The sequence below is a fragment of the Delphinapterus leucas genome, chromosome 3 (genome assembly GCF_059928025.1).
Source record: "Delphinapterus leucas isolate spDelLeu-1000000601 "Yukka" chromosome 3, BTC_Dleu_Yukka2, whole genome shotgun sequence".
Taxonomy (NCBI): Eukaryota; Metazoa; Chordata; class Mammalia; order Artiodactyla; family Monodontidae; genus Delphinapterus; species Delphinapterus leucas.
In genome coordinates, this window is record NC_143131.1 from 69504190 (window position 1) to 69510154 (window position 5965).

The following is a 5965-nucleotide window of genomic DNA, read 5'->3' on the forward strand; positions in this document are numbered from 1 at the left end:
ATGAAAACTTTTAGAAAAGTAATAGATATAAATCTAAATATATCAATGATAATATTAAATGTAAATTAGATAAATTCTCTGGTTAAAAGGCCTAGATCTTTAAATCTGATGAAAAGAAGAAAATGCAACTATTACTGTTTATAAGAACACTCCTAAAACTTAAGTCCATAAAAGAGATTGTATTGTTTCCTAGGACTGCCATAATAAAGCATCACAAATTTGTTGGCTTAAAACAACAGAAATGTATTCTCTCACAGCTCAAGCTACAAGTCTGAAATCAAGGTATTAACAAGGCCATACTTTCTCTGAAGGCTCTATGACAGAATCCTTCTTTGCCTTTTCCTAGCTTCTAGTGGTTGCTGGCAATCCTTGTATTCCTTGGCTTGTAGACAGTTCACTCCAATATCTGCCTCCGAATTATATATGGCATTCACCCTGTGAATCTGTCTGCATCTGAATTTCCCACTTTTTATAAGGACACCAGTTACACAGCATTCAGGACCTGCACTAATCCTACATGACCTCATCCTAACTTGATTACATCTGCAAAGACTACTTCCAAATAAAGTCACTGCTTTAGTTCATTGGGCTGCTATAAAAAATGCCACAGTCTGGGTAGCTTATAAACAACAGAAATGTATTTCTCACAGTTCTGCAGGCTGGGAAGTCCAGTATCAAGGTGCCAGCATTGCTGTGTCCTGGTGAAGGCACTCTTCCTGGTTCATAACTGATGCCTTCTCACTGTGTCCTCACATGGTGGAAGTGGCAAGGGATCTTTGTGGGTTCTCTTTTATTTTTATTTTTTTGTTGTTGTTTTTAAAACTTTTTAAATTGAAGTTTAGTTGATTTACAATGTTGTGTTAGTTTCAGGTGTACTGCAAAGTTATTCACTTATACATACATACATATCTTTTTTTCAGATTTTTCCCTTATAGGTTATTATAAAATATTGAATATAGTTCCCTGTGCTATACAGTAGGTCCTTGTCGTTTATCTATTTTATATATAGTAGTATGTATATGTTAATCCTAAACCCCTAATTTATCCCTCCCCTTGTGTTTCTCCTTTGGTAACTATAAGTTTGTTTTCTATGTCTGTGGGCTTATTTCTGTAAGTTCATTTATATCTTTTTTTTTTTTTTAGGATCCACATGTAAGTGCTATCATATGATATTTGTCTTTCTCTGTATGGCTTACTTCACTTAGTATGGTAATCTCTAGGTCTATCCATATTGTTTCAAATAGTATTATTTTGTTCTTTTTTATGGATGAGCAATATTCCATCATAAAAATATACCACATCTTTATCTATTCAATCTGTCTATGGACATTTAGTTTGCTTCCATGTCTTGGCAATAAGAACAGTAATCCCCGGGATTCCCTGGTGGCGCAGTGGTTGAGAGTCCGCCTGCCGATGCAGGGGACACGGCTTTGTGCCCCGGTCTGGGAAGTTCCCACATGCCGTGGAGCAGCTAGGCCCATGAGCCATGGCCACTGAGCCTGCGTGTCCGGAGCCTGTGCTCTGCAATGGGAGAGGCCACAACAGTGAGAGGCCCGCGTACCGCAAAAAAAAAAGAACACTAATCCCCTTTATGAGGGCTCAACCCTCATGAGACCTAAGTACCTCACAAAGGCCCCACCTCTTACTACCATCATCTTTGAGGGTTAGGATTTCAACATATGAATTTTGGGGCAACATAAACATTTAGACCATAGTAGTCACATTCAATGATTCTGGGTAGATATGAACTTGGGGGTAAACTAGTCAACCCAATATAGTCCTCGCTTCAGCTCTCAAATACTCATCTCCTTCCTGCCTGCAAATTACTTTCACCCTATATCAACATCTGCAAAAGTTATAAACTATTCTAGCATTAACTCTAAATCCAAAATTTCATCTGAATATCATCAACTCAAAATAAATAAAATTGGTAGAATATCACCAAAAAGTAAACACACAAAGAAGCATATCAGAATTCAGACAAAAGTAGAGGAAATTAACACAGCAAGTGTCCTTTTGAAACATAAATGAAATTGATCAACTTCTAGAAATACTGATCAAGATAAAAGGGAGATACAAATTTTCAATGTTAGGCATGAAAGTGAGGATATCATTAGAGAGATATCACAAATATTAAAAGGCTAATTCAATAATATTATAAGAAAATTTATGACACCATGACAACTTAGATGAAATAGACAAATTCCTTGAATTGCACTAATAAACTGATACAGTATGAAACATAAATCTAAATAGCCCTTTATCTTTGAAAATAATTGAATTATCAATAATTTTCTGCTAAGAGAACACCAATTTTAATGGTTTCACAGATAAGTCTGTCAAACACTTGAGGAAAAAATAATACCTATATTGCACAAACTCTTTCAAAGAAGTGGGGAGGATGGAACTTCCCAACACATTTTATGGGGCCAAAACAACTCTGATACCACCAATACCACAACTGGCAGACATTACAAGACATTACAAACCAATTTTCTTTCATGATCAATAATCCTTAAAATATATTAGCAAATAAATCTGGCAGTATAAAAAAAAAGTATAAAATATCCTTACAAGTGGCATTTATCTCAGGAATGCAAGGCTGGATTAACATTGGAAAAGTGATCAGTGTAATGCTTTGTATTAACAGAATGAAAAAGAAAAACCACGTGATTTTCACAATAGATCCAGAAATAAAATCAATTTAAAAAAGTCATCACCCATTTATGATTAGAATTCAGAACACTCAGCAAACTATATTAAACAAGAGTATTTCCCCTTGATAAACAGAACCTATGAAAAATCTACAGTTATCCTCTTTCTGTAGATTGGCTCTTAACTATATATATATTGTGTATATATGCTTTTGGCCCACAAGAACTAAATAATTCATTCTTTTGTCCAAATTTTGAGTACCCAGGAAAATATGATTGAACTAGCATTGATCAGGTAGCCATCCCTGTGGTGACTGGCTTCACCGTAGAGTTATGTATTCTGCTACGCACTCAAAAATTGCTGAGGAGTAGATTATCAGACAAGGAAACGAAACCCATCTCCTATACTACTGAAACCTGAAGTAAGATTAATGATTAAGTGTCAAAAAACTCTTTCTTCTCTCCCAGAGGTGGATCATGAAGGTTTGCAATGATCAGAAAAAGTTTTAGATGGGAGAAGAAATGTCTCTTGAATAATAAAAGTTTAATCAAATATCAAAGTTCCACCTCTAGTCTTTCTTCTACTTAGATTGACATAGAATTTAGACTTTTTTCAAAGCAGACTTAATTGCAAGCATTAGAGTGATAACCCATTTTCCTACCTTTGATGATGCTTATGAAAACAGCCACTTTAGGATTAATAATTTGTTTCGTGATACTGAAAAATGTCTATATGAAATTTTTGTTTGAAAATTCCTGTATTAAAAGATTCTCATGGAGTCTCTGGACATTAATTTTTTAGACATATTGGGAGGCCTTTGATATAGCAATACTGACCTCTGCTTGGAATAGGACTTGTATGTATTAAGACCACTACCTCAATTGTTTGTTTTTTGTTACAAAGGAAGTCATAAAATTTTCAGTTTATTCACAAAGCACAGTCTGATAGAGGCATGGTGTGCCTCTGTCAGCAACCCTGCAACTTTGAAAACCATCCATTATCTTCACAGTGCTTCTCTTCCACTCTTGACCATGAGAGCAAAGCTAGCTTCTCCTGAACCCCTTTTGCACGTATTCTTCATTAAATGCTTTAAGTTTTCTTTACTTTTTTTGTAAGATCCAACAGTGTTAGTGGTGGTGTAGAGGGTGGATTTAATAACAAGGCTCAATTACTGTATCTGACTTATAGAAATAAGTATGAGTATTTGACCAGATTGCATAGAGGAGTATAGATAATTGATCCATAATATATTTGGAGTCAAAACATATTAATTGCTTAAACCCTGATCAACAGTGTCACTAGTAATTTTGTTTTACAAGAAAAAGAAACCAATATATCCTAAAAAGAAAAATGTTTCAATATATAATCAAACATCCATGTCACCTTTCTCATTCAAATCCAGGTTACAATTCTAATCAGACTAAGAAATTCTGTACAAAGAATTAATCTGAATTACTTCACTAACAGAAAACACACAATTTAAATGACTATTTTGTGGTAGGTCCATGAAGACTAAACAAATAAGCATTTAAATAAATAAAAATAAATAAGCTCATATACCATCTACCAGAGAAGATAAGACATGTGAAGACTTTGCAGTAAAATAGTTAATTAGTGCTGTTAAATGAGTGAAAACATAAGCAGAGGAAACATAAGAAACAGAGGCATACAAATGCAATTCTTATTCAAGAAAACCATGAACTTTTGCTGCAGTTAGAACATAAGGAAGACATTGCAATTAAAATCTGGAAGGTCAGTTTGCAATCAGATAGTAGAAGATCTTGAATGCAGTGTAAAGGATTTTGGATTAGAAAAGGTCTTAAGGGTTGGCAAGGGAAAGTGATATGACCAAATACTAGTTTTAGAAAGAAACTGGCTGGCTTGTGGAACATGGTTTAGAGTGAGGAGAAACAAGCAAAAGGGGGAGTTTTTTGAGCTCAGGTGAGAGACAGAACTGATATAGGGCAGTAGAAATACTTATTTTACAATAAAATCATTGGATTCTTTATGCAGTACTAGGAAAAGTGAAAGGAGAAAAAAGGGACAGTTGATAAAGAAGAGTGTAATGGAGTGATGGAGTTTACATACACCAGCTATAGAATCTAAGGAAATCCAGAGGTTGGGGTAAAAATTGGAAAAGGACAGAAAAGTAGATAAAGGATGAATAGGAAGTCACAATTCATATTGATACTTTCCCATCGTCAAGTAATTATTTTGGACCATATACATTTTTTTCTGAAACAACTTACTCCCAATTGTTTGCCCTATGAGATGATTGTACAGTATCACAGCTCAGCAGCACTGCTTCCAGAAGCCTTAAAGTCTAACAACTAAATTGTTTTCCTAAATTCAGGCCATTTTTGTGACCATACCCATCAGGCACTATTGTAAAATTGGTTTCGTTATTAGCCTTGGGCTTCTAGTAAGCACTCTTGCTTTTTTAAAAGGTGACTATCACAGACCCTGTACCCTAAGTAACTGAGATATCAGTATAGCCTTAATTTTATTCATAGAGATTTACATTCAATTTCCACTAACCTTAAAAGGAAGCCATTACCTAACTGGCATGGATGATTGGTAATTCAGAATAATTCAAGATAGAGTTGCTTCATTTGAAGTAACTCAAACAAATGTCAACAACTTCCATTTAAAACTAAGTGTGCATCATATTATCCACTCCTAGGTAATTTTCTACATAGGCAAAACAATTCATTTTATAGGATATTTTAATATTAAAAATTTTTGAACCATTTAAGGATGTTAAGATATCTTTAAAAAATAAAGCTATTTTAATACTCAGTTCTTAAGTAGAAATATCTACTTAATAACCTTGGAAATAATCTAAGGGAAATTTTCTTCTTCATATCTGAATATGAATTCAAACAACAAAAACAAACATTATCGCACATATCAAATAAAAAATTAAACACAAAGTCTTGCTGTTAATATTAATTTTTAAAATATGCTTATGAAGTTATATATTTGGGTTGACTAAATTATATGAACTCAAATATATGAGATGGGAAGCAGAAAGAAATGGATTTGAACTTAATTTGTAGGAGAAATATTAAATTATCATTTATATGTATGAATGCATAACAGTGTCAGTTCATGTTCATCTAAGGTTAGGGTAGTTGTAGAAAAATAAGAAAAGAACCACTAATATCACCATTAAATTCTACCTTGATATTTAAATGTTGTGTGTTTAGCCAACATTTATAGTTATATGTTTTCCATGTATTTCTGGCAGAATGAATTATTATAGAATACTTAACAGAAGTATATCCCACCTTCCACTTGCCACATAGTA